This window comes from Lacerta agilis, chromosome 11 (assembly GCF_009819535.1).
Source record: "Lacerta agilis isolate rLacAgi1 chromosome 11, rLacAgi1.pri, whole genome shotgun sequence".
Taxonomy (NCBI): Eukaryota; Metazoa; Chordata; class Lepidosauria; order Squamata; family Lacertidae; genus Lacerta; species Lacerta agilis.
Window position 1 is genome coordinate 50,579,883 of NC_046322.1, and position 16,888 is coordinate 50,596,770.

The window sequence follows — 16,888 nt, forward strand, 5'->3', positions numbered from 1 at the left end:
CTTGCAGTTAATTAGACTGTGGTGGTATCATGAAGGTAAGAACACCAAAAGAACCCTGCTAGATCAGATCAAGGCTCTTTCTGTTGTTGTTGTTGTTCAGTCATTCAGTCGTGTCCGACTCTTCGTGACCCCATGGACCAGAGCACGCCAAGCACGCCTATCCTTCACTGCCTCTCGCAGTTTGGCCAAACTCATGTTAGTAGCTTCGAGAACACTGTCCAACCATCTCATCCTCTGTCGTCCCCTTCTCCTTGTGCCCTCCATCTTTCCCAACATCAGGGTCTTTTCTAGGGAGTCTTCTCTTCTCATGAGGTGGCCAAAGTACTGGAGCCTCAACTTCAGGATCTGTCTTTCTAGTGAGCACTCAGGGCTGATTTCTTTAAGAATGGATAGGTTTGATCTTCTTGCAGTCCATGGGACTCTCAAGAGTCTCCTCCAGCACCATAATTCAAAAGCATCAATTCTTCGGCGATCAGCCTTCTTTATGGTCCAGCTCTCACTTCCGTACATTACTACTGGGAAAACCATAGCTCTTTCTACTGTACTTCAATATCTTGTTTCACCTGGTGGCTGGTCTATTGGAAGCCCATGAGCTTATGCCTGTGGGAAGCCCACTAGCAAGCCATTGGTTTAGTTTCCTTCAAACACTTTTAGAAGGCTTTTTAGGCAAAATGGCTTCTCACATAGAAATCCACGAAACCCAAGAGAAACCCCACCCAAAACAATCAAACTATTCAAATCCTTCAAAGGAATAGACAAGCCAGCACACCAACAGGATAACCCATCTCGCTCTAACGGACAGCATCTGATGAGCTAGATTAGGCTATGATTGGGGAGAATCATAGAATCTTAGAGTTGGGAGGGACCCAAGGGTCATCTAGTCCAACCCCCTGCAATGCAGATTCTCGGCTAAAGCATCCATGACAGATGGCCACCCAACCTCTGCTTAAAAACCTCCAAGGAAGGAGAGTCCACCACCTCTCATGGGAATCCGTTCCACTGCTAAACGGCTCTTACTTTCAGAAAGTGTCCATGCCTAAGGCATTACCTCAGGCGTGGGCCCAACATGAATGGGACTCATGCGTTTAGAACAAGGAGCAATGGAAATGAAGCACTCAGCACAGAGCGATTGGCACAAATAACAAATGACCTTGAATTTCAAGATAAACTTTTGGAAATTGGAAGGTTTTGACTCAGCCAAAAACAAGAGGCTGTATTGTGTTGGTGTTCTGAAACCATACTGCATTGTTCTAGGGCAATGCATTTAGTTAGCTTTATTTTGCAAAATCCTCAAACTGTGATTTGCATTTCTGGTGTCATCTGGCCAGTTTGGAGCGGCTAAATATTTGCCACAATAAAACATTTACAGTAGAAAGAGACGCAGAGACGATATTCTCCCATTTGCTTTCCACTTCCTCTTTGGCATTGTTGCCTTTGTGCGTGGAAGAAAGCACAACTGCAAAATAGGACAAAACCCTGTAGGGGAGGTCTATTTCTAAGACACTAGTTAAGAGGCTACCATTTTCAAAATGTCTCTCTCCTTTCACATTATTCTAAGCATGTCTTTATGTCATTTTATGACATGCTTACAATTTCAGCTGGCTACTAACCCCTCTCACTAATGCTTATATAATTTAGCCTCCACCCCTACCGTCCCTACCTTAAGCCAAAAAAAAGGGAAGAAAGGAAAATGTTTACGGAAATGCCAATCAAAGTCATGGCAGACCAATCCATAACTGCACACTCTTACATAAACATTTACTACGAAGTAAGTCCAATTAAATTTAGCACATTGGGTCCAGATCAAGTTAGTGGCACAGTTTTTCCACTGAAATCAACAAGACTTAAGCTCTTGTGATTAACTTTTTCAGACAGATCTAAAAACCTCAACTTCAGGCGTGGATCCAAACCTATGACATTTATTCCATAGTCCTTCTCTGTAGGATCAAGCCTCTGAGAGAAGTCATCGGGAAATTTGGATTGAAGCATCCCTATTACACTGATGTCACCCAGTTCTATTTCATCTCATCTAAGCCAGGTGAAGCTGTGCAGGTACGTGGGTGGCGCTGTGGTCTAAACCACTGAGCCTCTTGGGCTTGCTGATCAGAAGGTCGGCGGTTCGAATCCCCATGACGAAGTGAGCTCCCATTGCTCTGTCCCAGCTCTTGCCAACCTAGCAGTTCGAAAGCACGCCAGTGCAAGTAGATAAATAGGTACCCCTGTGGCGGGAAGGTAAACAGTGTTTCTTCTTGTGCTCTGGTTTCCGTCACGGTGTTCCATTGTGCCAGAAGTGGTTTAGTCATGCTGGCCACATGACCCGGAAAACTGTCTGTGGACAAATGCCGGCTCCCAAGGCCTGAAAGCAAGATGAGCACCGCAACCCCATAGTTGCCTTTGACTGGACTTATCATGGGGTCCTTTACTTTTACTTTTTACAGTCGTACCTTGGTTCTCGAATGCTTTAGTTGCCGAACAAATGAGCTCCTGAACACCGCAAACCCAGAAGTAAGTAAGCCAAACGTCTGACGCGGCTTCTGCTTGAGTGCAGGAAGCTCCTGCAGCCAATCGGAAGCCGCGCTTTGCTTTTTGAACAGTTTTGGGAGAACGGACTCCCGGAACAGATTAAGTTTGAGAACCAAGGTACCACTGTACTTGAAGTTAGTAATAATGGGTTGGAGAAGCTCCAGTAAACGAACACTGAATCCTGACAAGATGAGTACATTGACAGTTCTTGCATCTGGGAATTGGCCAGGCAGCCTCTTCTGCATAGTCTTCACATCCCTAGTCTGGAGTTGGAAACATTGTCACTAGAAGCCCAAGCGATTCCAGAAGTGCGGAGCACCTATTTCTAAATGCAGCTGATTCACCAGTTGGGGCAGTTCCTGGATAGGGATGGCCTGGTCACAGTGGCTTATACTCCTGCTGGCTCCTACCATGCCCTAAAATGGTTTTGGACCTTGTAACCTGCAGGAATCTCCATATCATCCAACTCATGACCTGGGATCTGCTGGGGAGGCCCAGCTGGTAGTTCCAGTCTTAAGTGAAATCTGGGGATCAGTCAATCTTGGAGAACCTTCTTTGCAATAGCAGTTGTGAAACACCAGGTTAGACGGGGATCAACATTGTACAGCTGAGACATGGCTTTTTGTACAGGCTGTTAAAGGCCTGTGTAGTGACATACCAATAGTCTGCTACTACGATGTGATCCTTTATTATAGTATTTTATGTATATATTTGAATTGGTTGTAGCTCACCCTGGCGTGTTCTCAGGCCCGTCTTAGAGGGATCTACCGCCCTGGCGCAGCGATCCCTCGGCGCCCCCAGCCTGCCGCCTCTCCGCCCGCCTCCCTCCCGCGCTGGCCGCCCCTCGGGAGGGGGGGTGGGCGAGCGGGGATGAGAGGCGTGGCGTTGGAGCGGGCGCCCGCGCTCCAGCGGGCGGAGGATGAGGGGCGGGCGGGCGGGCGCTCGCGCACCGGCGGGAGGGCGGGCGGGCTGCAAGCCGGCCGCCCTCGCCTCCCAGAGCCCCAGCTGGAGTGCTGGAAGGTCGCGCAAAGCCCCGCGCCGCTCCAGCTGGGGCTCCGGGAGGCGAGGGCGGGCGGCTTACAGCTCGCCCGCCCGCTGGCGCGCGAGTGCCCGCCTGCCCGTGGGGGCGGGGGCGGGTTGGGGAGGGGGAGCCCGGTATGCCGGTGGGCTCGCGGGGGCGCCCCTGGGGTGCCCTGCGCCCTGGCGCGCCGCGCCACCGGCCTCTATGGATGAGACGGCTCTGCGTGTTCTGATGAAAGGTGGGGTATAAGTTTCTAAAATATTTGCAGACATTCACTGCCTATTTTCCAGTTTGCAGGGAACTCACATTTTACACCAGATTGCAGATTCCCCACTGGGTAGAAAATATAATGATGCACAGAGCTCTGGCATACTGGCTTGTTGTTGTTGTTGTTGTTTAGTGATTTAGTCGTGTCCGACTCTTCGTGACCCCATGGACCAGAGCACGCCAGGCACTCCTGTCTTCCACTGCCTCCCGCAGTTTGGTCAGACTCATGTTGGTAGCTTCAAGAACACTGTCCAACCATCTCGTCCTCTGTCGTCCCCTTCTCCTTGTGCCCTCAATCTTTCCCAACATCAGGGTCTTTTCCAGGGAGTCTTCTCTTATCATGAAGTGGCCAAAGTATTGGAGCCTCAGCTTCAGGATCTGTCCTTCCAGTGAGCACTCAGGGCTGATTTCCTTAAGAATGAAAAGGTTTGATCTTCTTGCAGTCCATGGGCATACTGGCTATTACTTGCATTTTCATCTCCCTTTTTCTCCAAGGTACTTTTTCTTCTGCCTTTTCCTATAATATCTTCGCAGAACCCTGTGGGATAGGTCAAGCTAGGAGCAGTGGCATAGCATTGGTTGCTGGTGCCCAGACTGGGCACACACACGCCAGGGGAGGGGCGCATGTATACTGGGCAGGGGGCGGGCACCAGCCCAGCCTTTGCCACCAATGCCTCTGGAGCAAACCCACCTAAGCAAAGTGGGACCACGCTGAGCCACCTGCCTGTCCACACAGGGAGCCCGGCCGGCCAACCGACACAGCTCTTGGTGGGGAGAGAGGAACACCCGACTGGGCCTCAATGGGGAACTTGGTTCATGGCCCCTCAAGAGTTGTGCAGCTGTGGCCACGGCCCCCTTGACACCCCACACACTACGCCCCTGGCTGGGAGACAGTGACCAGCCCACAGTCACTCAGTGAGCTTCATGGCTGAGTGGGGATTTGAACCCTGATGTCCCGAGTTCTAATCCAGAACTCTAATACTACATTAATTTAATGTGAAAGCCTCAATGGCCAATAACCAGTTCAAGTATTGTTTTGGGTTTATTTCAAGTGGCTGGATGGTGTGAGGGGTTGGGGATTTTTTTGTTTGTTTTTGTTTTTGAGAGAGAGCACTTTCATTATGTATCCACACAGCTATATTTTATTGATTTTTTTTATTTAAAAAATCTTTTATATTGGTGAGGAAGCCTGTGGCTTTTGTTGGAGAAAAACATTGTTCAATGGAAGCTTCAGTGAAAATACTTTTTAAGCAGATAGAGAAGAAAATCAGGGCAAAATATGGACTAGTGACCTTGAAACGTCTCCTTCATATTATTAAGTCACAAAGACCATCTACTCTAGCAATATGGGTTCTGATCTCTCTCTCTCTCTCTCTTATTAATGACTCACTTGAAAAGGAAAAACAAATCAAACCCTTAGCAACTCACATCCTCTGCCTTTTACTGGATAAATTACTCAGTAACTGAGCAAGAGAAAAGCTGCCTCAGCCTTTGCTGCCTCACAACAGCCCTCAAGCGTTTTCAAAATTACTGGGTCACTGTCTTGAAAGTGGAACATTGTGCCAATCCCAGCTTTTGTTTGAGGCAGGAATTAAAAAGGAGGGAAGGGGGGGGTGGAAATCTCACAATGTGATTAACCCACAGGAACCCTCCCTGATCTCCCAGACAGGCGAGGGGAGACAAAACACCCCCCCTCGCTTCTTAGCGCCATAAAACAAAAGGATAAAAAGGCAATATGGACATGAAACAACAGAGCCTCTTAGAAGCCAGGAGCAAGAGACACTCGGTTACTTTGAGGAGGTTTATATGCCTTTGTTGTCGTTGAGGGGGGGCTGCTTATTGGAGAGCTTTCTGCCTTCAGATCGCCTTGGGAGACGCACACATCTTACAACAGGGGCATACAAGGATGAGTGCCTGGTCCTAGCACAAAGTGGGTATAGAAGCACAAATATTGGGAGGAGGGATAGAAGTCAATGGGAAGACAGTTGCAGTGTGTTCTGATTCATTCATTCGAGGGCCATCGTCTACTTTCATCCTTTGTTTTCTTTGCCTACTGTATGAATCAAAGAAGAATGGCTATGATGATGCAGGGCATTTGCCCAAACAGGTGCATGTAAGGACTCATAATCAAAGCTGTAATCATTGCAGATGACAGGGAATCTTCACAGTAGGGGCGAATCAGAAAACAATAGCTACTATCCGTGCTCCTGATTCCAGTAAGTAGCACCTGAACTGTTTCTCATTGCCATGTAAATGTGTTCATAATCAGGTTATAACCCTGAAGTCTACTGATGATTGCTTCTGCTAAAGGGAAAGGGAAAAGAGGACCCCTGAACATTAGGTCCAGTTGCGGACGACTCTGGGGTTGCGGCGCTCATCTATGCACATGCAATTAAAATGGCCCGCATTTGCAAGGGAGCCCTTATTATAGGATACAGTGGTACCTAGCAAGACGATTGCCTCGCTAGACAAAAAACTCGCTAGACGAAAGGCATTTGTTAATGAAAGGGTGACTCGCAAGACGAAGTTTCCTATGGCCGCGATTCGCAAAATGAAAACGTTTTGCGGTTTTGTTTTGTTTTTCATAAAACCGCGCTTCCTCCGACCGTGCTTCGCAAGACGAAATTTTCGCTATACGACAGCACTCACGGAACAAATTAATTTCGTCTTGCGAGGCACCACTGTACTGCAAAGCTGAGCTCACTTGTAGAGCTCATTCTGGACTTAATTTCATATATAAGCTTACAATAATTTATAATAATTCTAAACCTTAACACTAAGCATACTATGTACACAACACAACACCAGAAGGAAAAGAGATAGAAAGAGAAAGTGAAACCCAGGCTCCTTCTGGCCTCTTATAGTCAGCATGACCTTGACAGAAGAGATAAGAGAACCAGTTCAGACCAGCTATACTCAGCTTCTCTGAAGGAATAACCCAAACATCATGAACCTTCTGCTTGTTTCTTCCACACAGAGAAGCTTCCAGGACCCTCTTGAATTGTTTAGAATAGGAAAGATCTCTACACATCAGATCAATACTTTCTGCACCGAGAAATGCAAACTGACAAGGCCATGGGTCTGTGTGGCGCTGTGGGGAGCAGGGGTGACAAGCAAACAGTCCCACTTGGCCCTTTCTAGTGGGGCTCCTCTGCCTCTTGCAGTGCTAAATTCACCATCAGGCCAGTTCTGCAGCTGGATCAATGCATTGCGGGGGGGTTGGACTAGTTGATCCCTTCCAGCCCTGCAGTTCTATGATCTATGGTAACTGCTATGCGCAGGATCTAGCGCCGTGGACCCCAGAAATAGTGGCATGGGTGCATGCGCATGACTGACCCACATATCATTCTGCCTATGCCGTCAGTAGTCCCATGAGTAACTTTGATCATACAATGAACTCACTAGGCCAGAGTTCATCATGTGATTTGGCTCTGAAAATGTGGCCGAATCATGGAGCAATCAGTTAGAACGTGTTGGATCACGCCAATGCCAGCAATCCAAGTTGCCCTGGAAAGTCTAAGGGAGGAACCATTAAAGCAATTGTAAAATGACTCACAAGGTGCCAGTAGGGCACCCACAAAAACTATGCCCAGGCATTACATTTTAAATGATTAAAACGTGACGTCTCATTTGATAAGGAAAGTGCTGTCTAACATTCACAACAGTGTTAGTGTGCTACTCAGGTGGACTGTATCCATGCACAACTGCGTTGACTAGTCCTGAAATCTCACTTGCAGCTTTTCCAGAGAAGACTTCTGTGCGATCTGGAAGCCTGTGCAATTGCGATTTCAGTCGCATGGAGGTCTTAAGGTGTACATGTGTATGCATGAAGTTTTCCTTTCTGCAGTTCTTCAGTTGGCCGCAGGCATTGGGGCCAAGCCAGAGTGTAAAATGTCAAGGCAGAATTAGTCAGCGAGACCCCTGCTCCCCTCTCACACCCAGAGGCGGAGCTAGCTGCTGCGGCACCCGGAGTGGCGCCCATGCTGTGCACCTGGGGGTGTGGCTAGCCGGCCACAGGGGCGGGGCTAACTGCCCACGGTGAGCATCCTAGGGGGCGGGGTGGCGATGTCACACCCCCCCTCAGGGATGACACCCGGGGCAGGCCACACCTACCACACACCCCTTCCTCCGCCAGTGCTCACACCTCAATTCAATTCATGGGTGTTTCCTATTTATTTACTTTTATTTACTACATTTATATTCCACCGAGCTCAAGGTGACATATGACTCTTATGGTTACGTAACAAAGCTTGACAATTACGGCTTCATTGGGCGGCATAGTCTTGCGAAAGGCAGCTGTGGAGTGTGTGGCGCAGTCATGTAGACCTCTGGAGTGTACATTTGTGTGTCACTAACATCATGCTTGTCCTCCGGGAAAGCTGACGTGGGTGCCACATACTGTAGAAGCAATGAGTGATGTTCTAACCAGGCTCTCTACTGTACGGAGACATTAGATAACAAGGCAAGTCACAGGTGTGATGACTTCACTGAGAGAGTCATGCTGAAGACTGATGCAGGTGTTCTCATCTTCCTTTCGCCATCCTCTGCCACTCGCTGAAAGTGAATCAGAGCTAGGGGGCCCTCATTTCATCCTGTTCTGTGGTGCAGGGCAATGTGTTAAGATTTGAGGGTCCTGAAATCTCACCCAAACAGGAAGTTCCTTGCGGGGGCTTCCTGTGTGCGTTACAGTCGGCCAACGAGATGCATAGCTTCCTTCAATCCATAAAACTGACCGCCTCAACTGGCAAACCCTCGGTGAGCATCCTCCTGAGCCCTCCAGGCATCCCCTTTTGCTGGAAGATATGCGACTTGTGTGCTGCGTTCTTGGGAGAATTAGCTGGCTACCCTCCAGTACAGCGGAGGGCACGATCCCATGGCCAGTATTGAAGTAAAACTCAGCCGGTCACCCAGTCAGCTTCTGTATGGGGAATGGGTGAGGGGGGTGGGAAATTTTGTCAGCCTCTGGCCACAAAATATCTTGGGGTAGCCCGGATTGTACCATGCAGAATGAGATGGAGATACATGCTGAAATCCGTCCCTATATTAAGTTCACAAATGGGTCTTGCTGTGTGTGGGGTTTTTTTTACACTGATTTCCCTTACAGCCTCAATTTTCTTCCTGAAATTAAACATGCATGCGCAGAGCTGCTCACTAAACTGAGGCATGGTGGGGGGGGGGGTGTGTTATCCTGCTCAAGAACTGGGAACCCGGAATAAACAAGTGATGTTCAAAACAACTCAGAATCTTAGTAAGAAATAGCAAATTTCTGTTACTCGCATCATTCTGCCCCTGACCAGTTCTCCACTTAGCACCCCCATAACTTGTCTTTTTTCCTTTTTTTTAATGGTGTTTGTGAATAATGCTCTCAAGTATCCAGCATCCCTTCTGAAATAGCTACCGATGCTTTTCAGGCAGCAGAACCCTGTTAAGTTGCTTGGTGCACACATGGGCCTGTGATGATGCCTGCAGCTTGTTCTGCTGTTTTTTATTGGCCCTACTCCTGTTCTGAACTGTTTCTCCTGCTACAGCCTGGCCAATTGGCCTGTTCTGTTTCTCTCTGTTCCTCGTTTTCCCCGGCTTAAGTCCAGTTTGCCACATTTCCACATAAATTTGAGATTTATTTTTTATTTTTTTATAAAAGGGCCTCATGGAAATTTGTCAGCATTTTACTACTCCTTTCTTCTGATGCTCAACACATTTTTGTATGCAATTTTATCTAATGCGCATATTTTTGCAGGCAACGTCCCCCTCGTATAATGCACCTGTGACCGTGACTTCCACTAACATGTGCAAACTCTCCTCAATGTATGTATTTCTGTACCCTTTTTTTTGAGTGGAGGAAGCTTCATTGTGTTTGAGAAGGTTTTCCTTGTCACCTGACAGAGCGGCTCAGGTAGGAGACCAGAAAGGTGTCTAAAAGGTAAAGGGACCCCTGACCATCAGGTCCAGTCGTGTCCAACTCTGGGGTTGCAGCGCTCATCTTGCTCTGTAGGCCAAGGGAGCCGACGTTTGTCTGCAGACAGCTTCCGGGTCATGTGGCCAGCATGACAAAGCCGCTTCTGGAGAACCAGAGCAGCACACGGAAACGCCGTTTACCTTCCTGCTGGAGCGGTCCCTATTTATCTACTTGCACTTTGACATGTTTTCGAACTGCTAGGTGGGCAGGAGCTGGGACCGAGCAACGGGAGCTCACCCCGTCGGAGGGATTCGAACCGCCGACCTTCTGATCAGCAAGCCCTAGACTCTGTGGTTTAACCCACAGCGCCACCTGGGTCCCCTCAGAAAGGTGTCTAGGATGGCCCAATCTGAAGTGGCTTCAGTGGGACGTTCATGATATGTGCACTTGTTTGAGGAACATTCCTCAGGCAAGGTTTCATTGTTCTGAGAGGTGCAGATCAGGAAAGATCAGTCACGCACAGCCACGGATGAAATAAGCAGATTACCGACGTGCTGGTAATTTCTGAATGGTGAGCGTGCGTCTAAGTGGCAGGTAAAGGGTAAAAAAGCATGCAGGAGTAACTTCAAAGTGTTTCTTATTACATCTTGCAGGTGAAGAAAGTACGTGGAAGCCAAGGAGGTGCAATTACTCAAGAGCAGACAGAAAGTTAATTTTTCAGTTTCAGCCCTGCGACATGTACAACATGTGCCCCGGGGAACAAACAAATCTTGTACCGTGTGTCATAATAAAAACACTGGGGTAGATGCAAGCCAAAACTAAGGTGGGGTCTTGGCTGCTCCACCCACCAGAACTTTGCGGAAAAGTACCCCCCCCTTCTCTCTCTCTTTCTCTCTCTCTCTCTCTCTCTCTCTCTCTCTCTCTCTCGCCTGTGAAGTACTCCTTTGAAGCCGTTTCAAAGCTATATGCAGCAACTCCAGACAGTATGTTTGGAACAAAAGACAAATCACCTAGAGACACAGCGAGTGGGAAATTTTGGTGCCCAAAGTTCTCACCAGCCACACCTTTCAGGGAAGAAACTCGCAGTTTGGAAAAGGCTGTAAGAGTCCCAAGCGGGGTCGGAGCTAATTTTATACAAACAGGGTGAAGTGAGATCAAGTCTGCTAACTGAGGGGGCCCTGCTGTGCCTTGCACAACAGCCAGAGGTGCAGAAATCATTTGAAGAAGCTTTTGCCAGCAGGAGAATGTATATCCTGCCTTTCCTCCAAAGGGCTCAATTTTCTTTGCCAATTTTACCCTCGCAACATCCTTCTGAAGAGATACTTACTGGACCAAGAGGACCCAGTGAGTGTCATGCCTAAGTAGGGATTTGACTCTAGGTCTCCCAAATCCCAGTCTGACACTCTAACTGCTGCACCACACTGCCTCTCAAATAAATATTGCCACCTGCTGGCATCTGCATGTTAAGCTACCATTAAAAGCACAGCTGCAGGTGCCCCTTGAAGAGTTAGTAACCCTGAGTGAGATGCAGGCTTCTGAAAAGGGAATTGCTGTGGAGGTTCCTAATAAACTTTGAAAACCCACACAGGAATCTAATCTGCTATCATTTTCAATTGTTAGTCTATGAGGGCTGTGTGCAGCCTCCAATGCTGACCTGAGCTGTGGTCTAAACCACTGTGCCTCTTGGTCTTGCCAATTGGAAGGTTGGCGGTTCGAATCCCCGTGACGGGGTGAGCTCCTGTTGCTCAGTCCCAGCTCCTGCCAACCTAGCAGTTTGAAAGCACACCAGCACAAGTAGATAAATAGGTACCGCTCCAGCGGGAAGGTACATGGCGTTTCCGTGCGCTCTGGCTTCCATCACGGTGTCCCATTGCACCAGAAGCAGTTTGAGTGCCGCAACCCACAGGCACCTTTGACTGGACTTAACCATCCAGGGATCCTTCACCTTTACCTTTTATCCAAGTCCCTTCATAGGGCCAATGCATGGACCACCATTCCCACCACAAAAGGAGCAGTCTGCACTCTGTATCCAAAGGTGTCTACCTGACCCCCCATCTTCTTCCAGCATGACCCAGGCAGTCTAGGAAGTCCCGTCTACTCTCCTAGACCTTTTCACCACTACTGCTGCTTCCTGCCCAAAGGATCCTGCACTCTTAAAAATGAAAGCACCTTTAAGAAGATTTTGCAAAATATAAAAGTTTCCGGAGTGTCATACTGCCAACTTACCTGATGAATGCTTCTGACACTGGAAATAACTACTAAACCAGAGGCCAAAATTGTAAGGCTTTAAGATGCACAACTAGCTTTATATTTTTGGGGTGGGTCCTGTCAAGATCTCTGACATATTCAGTGAATATTTGACCCTGGTTTGCTTTTCTATCTGCAGATTTTCTGTGTTAATTTATTTCCGTTCTGTTAATATCCACATGTGTGCTTTGTTAACCTTATTGGGGGAGGGGAGTGTTTTTGAAAGATTTATAAAAATTACACATGGACAGTTTAAAAAATATGATTCACAATACAATGCTATGTATATCTACGCAGAAGGAATTTCCATTGAATTCAATGGATGCTACTTGCATGTAAATAGTTACAGGATTCCAGTCTTTTTGCCCAATAGCCCAATTATGTAATCCTCTGTACATTTGCTCAGGAGTAAGACCTGCTGAACTCAGTGCGACTTACTTCTGAGTCAGCATTCTCAGGCCTGTGCTTTAATCATGTGAAATAGGCAAATTAGCTACAGCAAGATTTTAAAAGCCTGGTAATTTTACGTCAATAGTTGTGATTTTGCATAGATCTTATTAACGTCAAGGAGGGCCGGGAATGTGATGTGTGAACTTGTTCCATTTGCTTTGGGCAGGTATGAGTCTACAGTATCATTATGGCCATTTAAAATGTAAAACTGCTAAATTATTGCCAGGTTCCGTCAGGGGAACTTGTCCATCCAGACATTTGGTTCACTTGGAGAAACAGTTCCAAGCAAGATGTCTTGAGGAAACACTTCCTCCCGAAGAGAGGTGGAGAACTTGTGTTCCTCCGTGTGTTGTTGGACTCCAGCTCCCATCACCCCCTGCCAGAACAGCCTGTGGTCAGTGAGTGACCACACATGGTGAGTCCAACAACATCTGGAGAGCTTCCATAGTGAGTCCAACAACATCCGCTTCCCCATCTCTGCCACAGAAGGTCAGGACACTGGGAGACTTTGTTGTGATTCCAAAGAATTTCCCTCTCACACCCAAGTCATGGCCAGAGGGTCGTGGCAAACACGAAGCCCACAGTTTGGAACATTGCAGTGAGAAATTGCTTTAAATCCTCAGAACAATGAATTAACAGGTACAGCCAAGGTGACCTCAGAATATGTACAGAACGTTTTCCCAGTTATTTATTATTATGCATTTAGATTTCTTTCCTGCTTTATCCCACGGCTTCAGAGTCTCAGTTGTCACATATTTCACATTTTATCCTCGTAACAACCCTGCTATGACTGACAGGTAAGGCTTGCCTAAGGACATCCAATGAGTATCGTGGGTGGATATGGAGGAACTTAGAAAGCTGCCTCATCAGCTATTTATCTGTTTGGCCCTAGATTGCTTATTCTGCTGGCAGAGGCTCTCCTGGATTTCCAGCTGAAGGTTTTTATTTTTCAAACACTGGACACCTGGTCCTTTTCGAAACAAGCAAGCAAGCAGAGGGTAGCTGTTGGACCTGAGACCTTCAACACACAAAGTGAGATTGAGCACAGAGCTGAGTTTGTGCCTTCAGGGATATTCAGACCTAGTCCTACGTATCCAAACTTGTTGAAAACTGGGTACTGGGTATTTTGCAACTTGCAGCCATTAACAAGTGTAGCATTTATTTTGGAGTATGTACAAATCACATGACTTAGCTATAATGTGCCAGTGGGTTATCTAATCGCTTTATCTAACATATATATAAAGCAGGATGTATAAAACAAGGTAACCCTAGGTAACCATCAGCAGAAGCAAATTGGTTCTGCTGAATGTTGCAAGCAAGGTGTTGCAATTTGCAAATTGTGAAGCCAGAGCCTTGGCCAAAATTCTGCAGTAAGTGTATAGCAACAAAATCTAAACTTGTGCTCTTACAAGGGCCGCTGAGGATATGCAGATTCCTCAGGCAAGGCAGAAGAAGCTTTTTATATGCCTTGCACCTGCTGATGCATCAAGTGGGAAATGGAAGGTGGTGGGCAGTGGGACTTCCTTGGGTCATTGCACTCACAATACCTCAAGGACTGCCTCTTTCCATATGAACCTACTCGGACCCTGAGATCATCTTCTGAGACCCTTCTTCGTGTGCCTCCTCCTCGAAAGGGTGGCAACACGAGAAGGTGCCTTCTCTGCAGTGGCCCCCCCCATATGTGGAATGCTCTCCCCAGGGAAGTCCGCTTGGCGCCTTCATTATACACCTTTAGGCGCCAGGCAAAAACTTTCCTTTTTAACCAGGAGGCCTTTGGTTTACCTGATTGACATCCTGTACCCTTTTAAAAATGTGTTTGTGGGGGCTATTGGGTTGTTGTTTTTATTTTTATTATGCATTTGGTGGTTTTATATCTTGATTTTATTCTGTGAACCACCCTGAGGACCCCCCCCCCAGGTATAGGGCAGTATAATCATCATCATCATCATCCATGGATGTGATTACTTAGAAGCAGTTGCGATGGATACCAGAGGCCCATCCTAGTCACAAGGTGGAATGAGACCATTGTCTCAGTTCCTGCATACTGAAAAACTGTCCTGTTTTAAGCGGAACACCCCAGATTTCCAGAAGCCATCTTGGATCCCCATCCAAGATATCACATTTCGGCTCCTGCGTTCTGGAGCATGGGACCAAAAGACAAACGTATTCAGCCAGAATTTCCCTCATTGCATGCTTAAGATGAATGTCATGGCTGTTACTACGTTCTACAAGCTGAACTGTTCGGTATATGATGTCATCATCATCATCTCAAATTAACGTCATAGCTGTGACTTAGCTGACCCTTTTTTCCTGTTTAGTCACATCGTTAAGGTGCATCTGCTTGAGTGGCGGTTAAATACAGCACATCTTGTACTGCATCAAACCTTAATTAACACACATAGCAATGACATTCGACTCAGTCTAATACCTTTATACCTCAAACTGCTCTTTTCCATTTATAGCATAAGACTTAAGACCCCCATGGGGGAGGGTGGGATGACCCACCTCATGCGTTACCCAGCAGGTGTTGCAGAATCACACCAGACCTGCCAGGTAACATGCTTTTCTCCCAGGTGAAGAGTCCTTACATGTACACCAGGACTCCCCTATGCAAAGGGGGGTCTTCATTGGTCCTAAACACATGGGTCAGTATGTGGCTGGTGTGAGGTATAGCCAGTATGTCAGGGACTGGGCAGAGGAGGAGTGGTGGAGACCGCCTCCCCATCTTGACCCTTCCAGGGAGGAGGAAGAGGAAGACAGTATAGATTTGCAACAGTGGTTTGCAGGAGGTCACAGCTACGAGGCGGATGAGGAGAAAAGTTGGGGAATAATGGGAGAAGAGGAGGCAGAACTGGAGCAGCAGCTGGCTGACACAATGTCTTTAGGAAACCTCCCTGACCCTCCATCTCTTGGAACCCGGCGAGCCTTAAAAGTAGGAGAGCAAAGAGCTCAAAGACAGATGGCACATAGCAGCACCCGTAGAAGTGATGAATGAGGAAGTGGGAGACAAGGGGGGGTTGGAGATTCACTCTGGAGAACGTCATTATCCAAGAGGCTGGGTTCTATAGCCTCTCTCTGAAAATATTGAAATAAAAAAGGACGGTAAGAAACTTTTGCGTGGCCAGGCAGAGTCCCCCAAACCCCGGGCAACCCCTGAGGGAAATAAAAACATGTGACAATGTTCCATGGGATTAAATTGGCCACAACTTTATTAATATTCAGATGTAGGGAGACCTTGGCTCAGGCATTGGGCGTTTATCCTTCCCAGCCCCCCAGCCGAGGTTCTGGGTAATTTTAGGGTTATCCAGCCTGAGTGGGGAGTGGGCTAGCTCTGGAGAAAATATGTTCAAGCAGATAGCCTGCCCCCCCGTTCACCGCCGCTGGAGGGGCAGGGCAGTGACAACCTCTAGGCCTATGGTCAATGCCTCCCCTGAGACCCATTTAACGGGAACCCTGTTATCAAAGCCGCAATGGGGGCGGGGGTCACCGCCCCTCGCCCCCCCCCCAATTTTGTAGATGACTAGAGGATTCCGCCCAAGGCCTGCAACCACCAAAGTTGTGACGAATTGCTACGGGAAAGGCGAAACCTGCCAATGCAGGGAAAGTCCTTTCCAGCCCTTCAACAGCGACCTTGACATAGCAGCGCCTGCGTGCCTGTGTGGCTGGGGGGGGGGGGGCGGGTGGTTAACCTGCAAAGTAAACGCCAATTGAGGGAGTGGAGGGTGGGGAAGCTCTGAATCCGACGGCCGCTTCCCAGGTATGACTCAAGTTCTATTGTGTGTACTATATAATCCCTCATTCTACCTGGCCAATCCCCCCGGCTACACCTCCCCAGCCAGGATTGGGCGGCTGCTGGAGTAGGTGGAGTCCACAGGTATCCAACCTGGGAAGGTGGTGCCAGGCCCAGCTGCCAGGAGCTGCTCCGTGATCCAAGGAGGCTACTCGCAACCACGCAAAATGCGCACCCCATTTGATGTGGGGAACGTCCATTCCTTGTCTTTATACTTTCCTGGGCAACCAGCCGGGGGCTGCTGATGGCATTCTGACACAGTGCATGCATCATCTTTGGGACAAAGGCTAGAGAGTGTGAACCTTTATTTTATGCAAGGTCTATTCTATGCAAAGCCTCCTTCCGCCCGAAGATTGCCCTTGCTGAACCAGCATGGCTGTTTTAAAGGCCATATCCGAAACAATTATATTATGCATGAATAAGAGAGTTGTGTGTGCACCACTGTATTCTACTGCTAAAGAGGCAAGCTGCAGGAACTTGCCCTTTTCAGAGTGGGGGCTCCTGCAGCTTGCCTCTTCAGCAGTGGACTATGGTAGTGTAGGGGAACCTTCAGTCACCTTAACTTCCACATCAACTGCTTTTGGGGGGCTGTTGCCAAAATGTTTTTGCTCCTGTCTTTTGATTTGACAAGACTCTGCAATGAACAGAGGTCAGTGCGTAAATGTTCAAGGAGCACTCCTTGTCATGCCTGAGA